The following is a 12,113-nucleotide window of genomic DNA, read 5'->3' on the forward strand; positions in this document are numbered from 1 at the left end:
GGCAGTGTATCTGCACTTATCAACCTATTTCTGTGCCCCTTTACTTGTTGTTTATCCCTGGGATCGGTCAGGGTGCAGTAGCCCTTCTGGGTGTCCCTCCTGACAGTCTAGGAGAGGTGTGTGTGTGGCCATTGTTCATTGGCTACAGCCACCACCAGACCCCACTGTGCACAATCATGTGGCGCACAGGGAAGGCCACTCCATGCCGTTGTCGGTGTGCAGCACAGTGCATGCCACACTTGGAGTAGAAGCTATGGCCAGGGTCCGCAATACATGATTTAAAATTTTAAAAAGCGATGTCAGTGATGACATTTTTTTTGTCCCCCTATTTTTGTTTTAAAAGATGATTTATGCAGGAAGAAGTACCCTCCATTAAGTCAACTTGCTACAGTTGAAATGTGTGTCCCCCTCTCCAGATCTGTGGCTCCACACAATCCTGTCTCTGAGCTCTACAGGCAGTTCTTTCTTCCTCATGACTTGGTGTTTGCTCTGATATACATTGACAGCTGTAAGACTTTGTGTAGACAGGGAACAATAGAAAGATATTTTTTTTAATCTCCGCACAAGGCCTCAACACAACAAAAAGGAGAAATAGTGAGTGAAAACTTTCTGAATGCATTGTATCCCTGTGGTATAGTTGACCCTGTGTGGATTCCTATAGAAAACGCTTCCCCTCTATCATCTAATGTTGGTCCTGCAAGACTTTTACCATAGTTTCCTAATAGGCAAACACACAAAAAACTAAATAAATACTATGGAATAAAATTATGAGAAATTATCATATATCCAAATTTTCCTTCTTAATTTTTGTTGGGGAGGAAAATGAACAAAGGGGGAAGCTTTTGACTTCATATACAATCCTCATATCGTGACCTTATATCTCGTCCTTATATCCCATCCTCATATCTGGACCTTATATTCCGACCTTCTATCCTGACCTCATATGCCGTCCTTCATATCTCAACCTCATATCCCGACCTCATATGCCGTCCTCATATCTCAACCTCATATCCCGTCCTCGTATCCCGTCCTCATATCCCGACCTCCTGTCCCGACCTCCTATCTCAACCTCATATCCTATCCTCATATGCTGTCCTCATATCCCAACCTCATATCCGTCCTCATATCCCGACCTCATATCCCGTCTTCATATGCTGTCCATAACCCGACCTCATATCCCGTATTCAAATGCTGTCCTGATATCCCGACCTCATATCCCGTCTTTATATTCTGTCCTTATATCCTGTCCTCATATCCTGACCTCATATCCCGTCCTTATGTCCCATCCTCATATCCTGTCCTCAGGTGGGACTGATTTGTGATAAAGATATTGTAAGCTTAAAATAGAAGGGGACGAGGCTTTATAGGACTGGGCTTGATTTGCAAGCCAGAATGATGCACAAAAAGGGTAGAGAATAAAATGGGTGGGGATTAAACAGTGGGCATGTCTTTGTGAGATGGGGTGTGGCTTGCAAGCCGGACTGACACATTCACCAGAAGATGTAGAGCGGAGCTTGTGGAGTAAGGTACTGGAAGTCCCATATACCTGCATGGGACTTGAAACAAAAACCCATCTTTTATATAAGGGTGTATGTAAGGGTTAATCATATCATATATTTTTATTTGACATATAAGTAATATGTGTACCAGGTATTATTGAAATATCTCCAGCCGTACGGAAGTTATGTGGGAACATACATTTCCCATTGATTTGCATGGGACTTTAAACAAAAACCCAGACCCTCACAAATGGGGGTAGTTAAGGGTTAAATTAACTATCCTATATTTTAAGTGGACATATAAGTAACATGTGACCAAGTATTATCGAAATATCTCCAGCTGTTTGGAAGTTATGCAGTAACATATATTTCCCATAGACTCGTATGGGACTTTAAACAAAAACCCCGCCCCTGGCAAATGGGGGTGAGTAAGGGTTAAATCACCTATCCTATGTTTGTTGTTGACATATAAGTAACATGTGGCCAAGTTTCATGTTAATATCTTTAGCCGTTTGGACGTGATGCTGGAACATACACACATACATACATTCATACATACACACATACATACACATATACACACATACATACATACATACATACACACACACACATATACACACATACATACATACACACATACATAAACACATACATACATACATACACATATACATACATACACACACACATACATACATACACACATATACATACATACACACACACATACATGCACATACATACATACATACACACATATACATACACACATACATACATACATACACACATACATACATACACACATATACATACACACATACACACATACATACATACACATATGCATACACACATACATACACACACACATATATACATACACATACATACATATATATACACACATACACACATACATACACACATACATACACACATATACATACATACACACACATACATACATACATACACACATACATATACATACATATACATACATACATACACACACATATACACACATACATACATACACACACATACATACATACATACACACATACATACATATACATACATACACACATATACATACACACATACATACATACATACATACACATACATACACACCTACATACATACACACATATACATACACACACACATATACATACATACACATATGCATGCACACATACATACACACACACACATACATACACACATACATGGATATAGATAATATAGATAATGAAGATAACATAGATAATATAGACCTCATATGTCATGATGTGTATTTTGTTCTCTTCTAGAACAGGTGAAGGGTCTAGAGATGAGCGCATTTTTTGAAAAATTCGATTCGACCGATTTGCTGAATTTAAAAAAAAATGGTTTCAGTGCGGCAATAATGATAAATAATAAATAAATATATAATAAATAATACTGTTATTCACAATGACATGCAGATTACCGGCATTGCTTTTAGAATCACTGTCGTAGAGTGACACAATGACAGAGCCTGGAGGTGGCATCAGTATGAAGAGACCATATAGTGGCTGAATGACACATCATGGAGGTGGCATCAGCATGCGGAGAACATATGGTGGCAAAATGAGACAGCCTGGAGGTGGAATCAGCAGGAGGATAACATATGGTGGCAGAATGAGACAGCATGGAGGTGGCATCAGCAGGAGGGGAACATATGGTGGCAGAATGAGACAGCCTGGAGGTGGCATCAGCATAAGGAGAACATATGGTGGCAGAATAAGACAGCCTGGAGATGGCATCAGCAGCATCAGGAGTCCTGAAAGTGACCTGGTGACAGAGTGGGGCGGTGGGTGGCAATACCAGTGCCCGGGGCAAAGGGGGGTGAAAAAAGGAGAACTTGGCATCAGATGGGGGGCTGCAGGCAGGTGGCAGGATCAGAATGGTAGCTGTGGCAGGTAGGCAGAAGAAAACGGTCTCTTTTGTAAAAGTGTCAGTGTGCACAAGTAAGTATTGAGGATATGCATTACATAAAACTTAAAGGGGTATTCCAGGAATGTATTTATTTGACTATGCTGCAGGGGCTGTAAAGTTAGTGTAGTTCATAATATAGTGTCTGTACCTGTGTGTGATGGTTTTCTCACAATTCTTCTGTGATTTTCACCCAATATTTATTTTTAACAGCATACAAAATGACTGCTGTCTCAGATTTTTCCCAGATTGCAGTGCGGCTGAGACCTGACTCACTAGTCAGCTGATGACAGGGAGCCTGCCTGCTTCAATGGGTGGAGGGATCGCTTGGTGGGAGAGGAATCAATCTGCAACTAATGCAACAGCTGTAGGCACCCTGATTGAAAACCACACGTCTTTTGAATGGATGCAGCTCATTTAGGTTTCAATGGGTGAGGTGGCTGATGTGTGGGAGGGAGGAATTGTAGGCAAAAGAAGAAAACTCAAACAGGAAATACCAGTTCACGGAAAGCTAGCCACAGTGTTCTGGTAATCTCACAACATAGCCATTTAGCCCCAAGACAAGTGCAGATCCTTCCAAAACATGTACATTACTGTCTGCCAGGTACGTACTAAAATCACCTTATGGTGGAGAACCCCTTTAACTTTTAATAATATTCTTAGGATAAAATATATGTACCCAAAATTTTTGGGAAATCAAACAGAAGGAAAGGTGTGCAAAAAACACCATGTGCCACCTACCCCACCAAGTATTGATGTGATGCGAAAACCTCTAAAAGGTGGAAGGGAACAACGTATGGTCAATTGTAGCAGGTGGGGGTAAAAACTTCCCCTGTAAGGCCCTACTCTCGCATTATAAATTCCCTTCTTGGCAAGTGTTACTCACCCTAAAAAGGGCGGCCCCACACAGGAACCTGTCCCTATTTCCCCCTACAAACACTGCCTTTTCCCAGGGTTTTTTAGGTGGAAATAGGGAGACGAGTAAAACTTTCCTCAAAAACATGGAAGGGAACAACGTATTGTCCATTGTAGCAGTAAAAACTTTCCCTGTAAGGCCCTACTCTCGCCCTATTAACCTGTTGGGGATGAAGGGCGTATGCATACGCCCTTGCGTCCTGGTACCCTCTTACTTAAAGCGTACCCGTCAGATCACTCAAAAAAACTAAACTGTTATATGTTGCTCAGTATCTCATCCTGATCATGTACATGTACTCTGTATGTGTCTGTGACCTACATTTCTCTCAGAATTAGCTTTATTTCTGAAATACCTTAATTATGTCCACCAGAAGCAGGGGGGCGGGTACTCACTGTGATAACCACTCCCCCCTCCTCAGTCCAGTGCTTCCCAACCAGGGTGCCTCCAGCTGTTGAAAAACTAAAACTCCCAGCATGCCTGCACAGCCAATTGATGTGTAGGCATTCTGGGATCTGTAGTTTTGCAACGGCTGGAGGTAGTCCCCCTTTATTAGACACACACACACAGGCTTCATATATTCTTACACATACACATTAGATAGGCACACTGATACACACACATACATATATATCCACACACACACACAGGCTTCATATATTCTTACACATACACATTAGATAGACACACTGATATACACACATACATATATATCCACACACACACACATACATGCAGGGACACTTACTTTTTCGTCTGCAGTGCATGTTTTTGCCTCTCTCACTGATGTCTGCTGTGTGAGTCGGCAGCAGTCTACCTGCCCCTCCCCCTCCCCTTCTCTTCACATGAGTCTCTGCAGTGTGTACAGCCCCTCCCCCCTCCAAAACGTCCTGGAGTCCAGGACGAAGCAGTGTTCACAGAAGAACTGAATGCATTCCAGAAGGCAGGGGGGGCAGTTGTTTGACTGGCTTTTTCACTATGAAATATTGAAAATTTTCTAATGAAATCAATTGCTAAACCTATTGGTTATACATGCCTTACAACATACCAAAAGTCTTTATATCTGACAGTGCCTATTTAAGGACGAAGGGCGTAATCTTACGCCCGTGGGTATTTCGGTCCCCGCCGCGAGTCGGGCGGGGACCGGACCGGAGTGACTACTGATATCAATCAGCAGGCACCCCGTGCAAATGCCCAGACCCCCCCATGTCAGTGATCGGTGCAAATCGCAAGTGAATTCACACTTGCAATTTGCACCGATTTAGGGTCATTACGGGTCTATGGTGACTCGGTGACCCGGAATATAAGGGAGATCGCGGTTGTCTAAGACACCCACGATCCCCCTGAAGGCATAGGAGTGAGGTGGCAGGGGTGCCACCCCTCCTATCCCTGCTATTGGTGGTCTAGATGCGACCACCAATAGCAGATCGGAGGCGGGGGGGGGTTTACTTTAGTTTTCCCCGTCCTGCCCGCCCATAATAGGTGATCGGCAGGCGGCGACGTCGTGCGGCAGAAGAGGACGGCTCCCTGGATCCTACGGAAGCCGGTACGTTGCCTAGCAACAGCTGGAGGGCTACAGTTTGAGACCATTATACAGTGGTCTCTAAACTGTATCCCTCCAGATCTTGCAAAACTACAACTCCTAGCATGCCCAAACAGCTGTTTGCTGTCTTGGCATGCTGGGATTTGTAGTTTTGCAACATCTGGAGGGTCACAGTTTGGAGATCACTGTGCAGTGGTCTATAATCTGTAGCCCTCCAGATGTTGCAAAACTGCAAATCCCAGCATGCCCAAACAGCTGACTCGGCATGCTGGGAGTTGTAGTAGCGTAACCTCCAGCTGTTGCATAACTACATCTCCCAGCATGCCCTTCGGCGATCAGTACATGCTGGGAGTTGTAGTTTTGCAACAGCTGGATGCACACTGATTGGAAAATACTGTTAGGTAACAGAACCTAACTGAAGGTTTTCCAACCAGTGTGCCTCCAGCTGTTGCAAAAGTGAAACTCCCAGCATGCACGGTCTGTCAGTACATGCTGGGAGTTGTAGTTTTGAAACAGCTGGAGATTTGCCCCCCCATGTGAACGTACAGGGTATATTCACAAAGGTAGGTTCACAGTAAGTTTCCTGCTTCAAGTTTGGGCTGCGGCAAATTTTTCACCGCAGCCCAAATTCCTAGCGAGAAACTCACCGTAACACGCCAGTGTGAATGTACCCTAAAAACACTACACTAACACATAATAAAGAGTAAAACACTACATATACACCCCTTACACTGTCCCCCCCCCCCCCCAATAAAAATGAAAACTGTATTGTACGGCAGTGTTTCCAAAATGGAGCCTCCAGCTGTTGCAAATCAACAACTCCCAGCATTTCTGGATAGCCACTGACTTTCCAGGCATGCTGGGAGTTTAGCAACAGCTGGAGGCACCCTGTTTGGGAATCACTGGTGTAGAATACCCCTATGTCCACCCCTATGCAATCCCTAATTTAGTCCTCAAATGCGCATGGCGCTCTCTCACTTCGGAGCCCTGCCGTATTTCAAGGAAACAGTTTAGGGCCACATATGGAGTATTTCCGTACTCGGGAGAAATTGCACTACAAATTTTGGGGGGCTTTTTCTCCTTTACCTCTTATGAAAAGGAAAAGTTGGGGGTTACACCAGCCTGTTAGTGTAAAAAAATAAAAAAAATTTACACTAACATGCTAGTGTTGCCCCATACTTTTTATTTTCACAAGCAGTAAAAGGAAAAAAAGACCCCCAAAATTTGTAACGCAATTTCTCCTGAGTACCGAAATACCCCATATGTTGGCGTAAAATGCTCTGCGGGTGCACAACAAGGCTCAGGAGTGAGAGCGCACTATGTACATTTGAGGCCTAAATTGTTGATTTGCACAGGGGTGGCTGATTTTACAGAGGTTCTGACATAAATGCAAAAAAATAAATACCCACATGTGACCCCATTTTGGAAACTACACCCCTCACAGAATGTGTCAAGGGGTATAGTGAGCCTTAACACCCCACAGGTGTTTGACGAATTTTCATAAAAATTGGATGGGAAAATGAAAAAAAAAAAATTTTCACTAAAATGCTGGTGTTACCCTAAATTTATAATTTTCACGAGGGAAAATAGGAAAAAATTTGTAACCCCATTTCTTCTGAGTAACAACATACCCCATATGTGGATGTAAAGTGCTCGGCGGGCGAACTACAATGCTCAGAAGAGAAGGAGCGCCATTGGGATTTTGAAGAGAAAATTTGTCTGGAATTAAAGGCCACGTGTGTTTACAAAGCCCCCATAGTGCCAGAACAATGGACCCCCCCACATGTGACCCCATTTTGGAAACTACACCCCTTTTTGGAACAGTGGTCCGTGAAAATTTAAAATTTTATTTTTCATTTGCACAGCCCACTGTTCCAATGATCTGTCAAACGCCAGTGAGGTGTAAATACTGACTGCACACCTTATTAAATTCTGTGAGGGATGTAGTTTCCAAAATGGGGTCACATGTGGGGGGGGGTCCACTGTTCGGGCTTTGTAAACGCACATGGCCCCTGACTACCATTTCAAACAAATTCTCTTTCCAAAAGCTCAATGGCGCTCCTTCTCTTCTGAGCATTGTAGTTCGCCCGCAAAGCATTTTACGTCCTAACAAGGGCAATTTCCATACTCAGAAGAGATGGGGTTACAAATTTTGGGGGGCATTTTCTCCCATTACCCTTTGTAAAAATGGTAAATTTGGGGAAAAAACTGCACTTTAGTGAAAAAAAATTTTTTTTTCATTTACACATACCATTTTAACGAAAAGTCATCAAACACCTGTGTGGTGTTAAGGCTCACTGGACCCCTTGTTACGTGCCTTGAGGGGTGTAGTTTCCAAAATAGCATGCCACGGCGGGTTTTCTGCTGTTCTGGCCCCGTAGGGGCTTTCTAAATGTGACATGCCCCCCAAAAACCATTTCAGCGAAATTCAATTTCCAAAATCACATTGTCGCTCCTTCCCTTTTGAGCCCTCTACTGCGCCCACCGAACACTTGACATACACATATGAGGTATTTCCTTACTCTAGAGAAATTGGGTTACAAATTTTGGTGGGCCTTTTCTCCTATTACCACTTGTAAAATTTCAAAAACTGAGTCTACAAGAACATGCGTGTGTAAAAAATGAAGACTTGGAATTTTCTCCTTCACTTTGCTGCTATTCCTGTGAAACACATAAAGGGTTAACACACTTACTGAATATCATTTTGCATACTTTGAAGCGTGCAGTTTTTGTAATTGGGTCATTTATGGGGTATTTCTAATATGAAGGCCCTTCAAATGCATTTCAAAACAGAACTGGTCCCTGAAAAATTCCGATTTTGAAAATTTTGTGAAAAATTAGAAAATTGCTGCTGAACTTTGAAGCCCTCTGATGTCTTCCAAAAGTAAAAACACGTCAACTTTATGATGCAAATATAAAGTAGACATAATGTATTTGTGAATCAATATATAATTTATTTGAAATGTCTATTTTCCTTACAAGCAGAGAGCTTCAAAGTTAGAAAAATGCAACATTTTAAAATTTTTCATCAAATTTTTGAATTTTTCACCAAGAAATGATGCAAGTATCGACGAAAATTTACCACTACCATAAAGTAGAATATGTCATGAAAAAACAATCTCGGAATCAAATTTATAAGTAAAAGCATTCCAGAGTTATTAATGCTTAAAGTGACTGTGGTCAGATTTGCAAAAAATGCTCTGGTCCTTAGGGTCATAATGGGCTCCGTCCCCAAGGGGTTAAAGGGGTACTCCGGTGGAAAACTTTTATTTATTTTTTTTTCAAATCAACTGGTGCAAGAAAGTTAAACAGATTTGTAAATTACTTCTATTAAAAAAATCTTAATCCTTGCAGTACTTATTAGCTGCTGAATACTACAGCGGAAACTATTTTCTTTTTGGAACACAGTGCTCTCTGCTGACATCTCTGTCCATTTTAGGAACAGCATATGTTTTCTATGGGGATTTTCTCCTACTCTGGATAGTTCTTAAAATGGACAGAGGTGTCAGTAGAGAGCACTGTTGTCATGATGTCACCAGGGAGCTCTGTGTTCCAAAAAGAAAATATTTTCTTAATTACTGGAAGAATTAAGATTTACAGATTTACAAATTGTTTCTTTCAGGCACCAGTTGATAAAAAAAAAATAAAAAATATTCCACCGGAGTACCCCTTTAATTCCCTTCTGTGTTACTTGCCAGGCTGGCCTTTCTATTTTTTTTTACTTTTAGGTGGCCTTTCACAGTAACTAGGCCCTTAAGACTTTAACAGGAAAACAGGAACAAAATGGTACACCACGTAGATGTACGTACGTGGTATGCACTTATGAGGGGAGTACAATATGCTCCACTACATTTAAGACAGTATTTGTCAACAACAACAGCAGGTTTGTACATTTGTCTGGCCTTTCACAGTTACAAGTCCCTTAGGACTATAACAGGAACAAAATGGTACACCACTTAGATGTACGTACGTGGTATGCACTTATGATGGGAGTACAATACGCTCCACTACTCTTAAAACAGTATTTGCCTACAACACCAGCAGTTGTGTACTTTTGGGTGGCCTTTCACAGTAACTAGGCCCTTAGGACTATTACAGGAACAAAATGGTACACGACCTATGTACGCACAGGTTACACTTAATAGAGGACAATACACTTTTAGTGCTCTGCTCAAACTGGCTGGCTACTATTAGCTTTTCAGTTGTTGTACACACCAGTGCTGCAGCACACAGTCGCTGTGTACTTCACCCAAAATTGTGCTTTCTCTCTCAAGCTCTTTCCTTTCCCTATCAGTGCTTCTAGGCTGGATTTGGGTTTGAGGTGAATCGCTGCTGTAAAAATGCTTTTCTGTGCAACACACTGCTCTCTGTCCCTCTCTCTCTGCAATAGAACGCTGATGTGACTGGCCGCAAGATGGCTGCCAATTATATAGGCATCACAGGGGTGGCTGGCTGCTGATAGGCTGCATCCTGCATGTGATTCAGGGTCATCCCACCTACCCGTGTTCCCTCCTTCCCAGAGTTCCTTGCCTCATGTCCTGACATATGGAGCCGCCATAGATGCCCTGGAGCCTGGACCGCACTAAATGGAGTTTAATGAAGTGATTTGTGCGATCGAATCGCAGTGATATTCGGATTTGTTGCAAAGCAAATTTTCACCGAAATTCGCAACGAATTCGGATTCGTCGGATTTCATCCGCTCATCCCTAGTAAGGTCATTCAGCTTTAACCCCTTCATGACCCAGCAATTTTTTTTTTGTTGGCTTAAAATGTTTTTCCTCCTCACAATCTAAGACCAATAACGTTTTTATGTTACCACTGTATTACGGCTTTTTTTTGTGGGGAAAAGTTGTACTTTTCATTGACACATTTTATTTTATCCTATAATTTATTACAGGGCCAGAAAAGAAACATTTATGTAAGGCAAAATTGAAAAACAAAAATGGAATTGCAGAATTATGTGGGACAATTATTTTTTCGAGTATACAGTAAGGGAAATCTGCCATACTCACTTCATTCTATGGGTCAGAATGATTCCAATGATACCAAACTTAGATCATTTTAGTTTTTTTTTATGGAAAAAAAATAATAATAATTGAAAACTTGATGTTCTGACCTTAATATATTGTTTATTTTTTCACCTACGGATTTGTGTTAGAGTAAAATTTTTGCGTTAGAGTAAAAGTTTTTAACAGTACCACTTTTGCATTTATGTGACTTCTTGATCCCTTTGGATTCTTTTTGCATTTTCGCCTTGCAGGATCAGGAATGTCATAATATAATAGTTTGGACAATTATGCACATGTCCCTACCAAATATGTTAATTATTTTTTGAACAGTGTTTTATTTGAAAAATGGGAAAAGGGAGGTGAGGTTTTTATTAAGAGGGGGATTTTTGTTATATTTTTTAAAACATTTTGTAACTTCTTTTTTACACAGGGGCCTATCATAATCCATCAGTAGATGGCTTACATAGATCAATGTTACTTTCATAGATCAATTGCATTACATTGATCTATGTTGTCTGCGCTCGATTGCTAATGGCTGCCTGAGGCAGTCTAAAAGGGGTACTCTGGAGGAAAACTTTGTTTTTAAATCAACTGGTGCAACTGGTTAAAAAAAACTTAATCCATCCAGTACTTATCAGCTGCTGTATACTACAGAGGAAATTCTTTTCTTTTTGGATTTCTTTTCTGTCACGACCACAGTGCTCTCTGCTGACACCTCTGTCCATTTCAAGAACTGTCCAGAGCAGGAGAAAATCCCTATAGCAAATATATGCTGCTCTGGACAGTTCCTGACATGAACAGAGGTGTCAGCAGAGAGCACTGTGGTTGTGACAGAAAATAAATCCAAAATGATAAGAGCTTCCTGTGGAGCATACAGCAGCTTATAAGTACTGGAAAGATTATGATTTTTTAATAGAAGTAATTTACAAATCTGTTTAACTTTCTGGCATCAGTTGATTTAAAAGTTTTCTACCGTAGTACCCCTTTAAGGCTCCTAAGAACAGGTAGCAGCTTACCTTGTATGAAGAGGAGTAATATGAAGAGAATTCCCACCGACCATCCGGAGCCCCTGGAGACCATTATTACCCTGAGGAGAGCTGTAGGTCTCTAGTAAGCTCTATGTATATCATGGGATATATAGCGTTATAGATAAGTTAATTAATGTCTCATCTTATGGACTT

The 12,113-nt window shown here is 41.5% G+C and overlaps 1 protein-coding gene across 1 annotated transcript in view; it reads right to left on the bottom strand.

Annotated features, from left to right (window-relative positions):
* Positions 1-12,113, bottom strand: part of LOC130367547 (uncharacterized) — a 67,828-nt gene that overhangs the window by 34,392 nt on the left and 21,323 nt on the right. The window lies entirely within an intron of this gene.

This window comes from Hyla sarda, chromosome 4 (genome assembly GCF_029499605.1).
Source record: "Hyla sarda isolate aHylSar1 chromosome 4, aHylSar1.hap1, whole genome shotgun sequence".
Classification (NCBI taxonomy): domain Eukaryota; kingdom Metazoa; phylum Chordata; class Amphibia; order Anura; family Hylidae; genus Hyla; species Hyla sarda.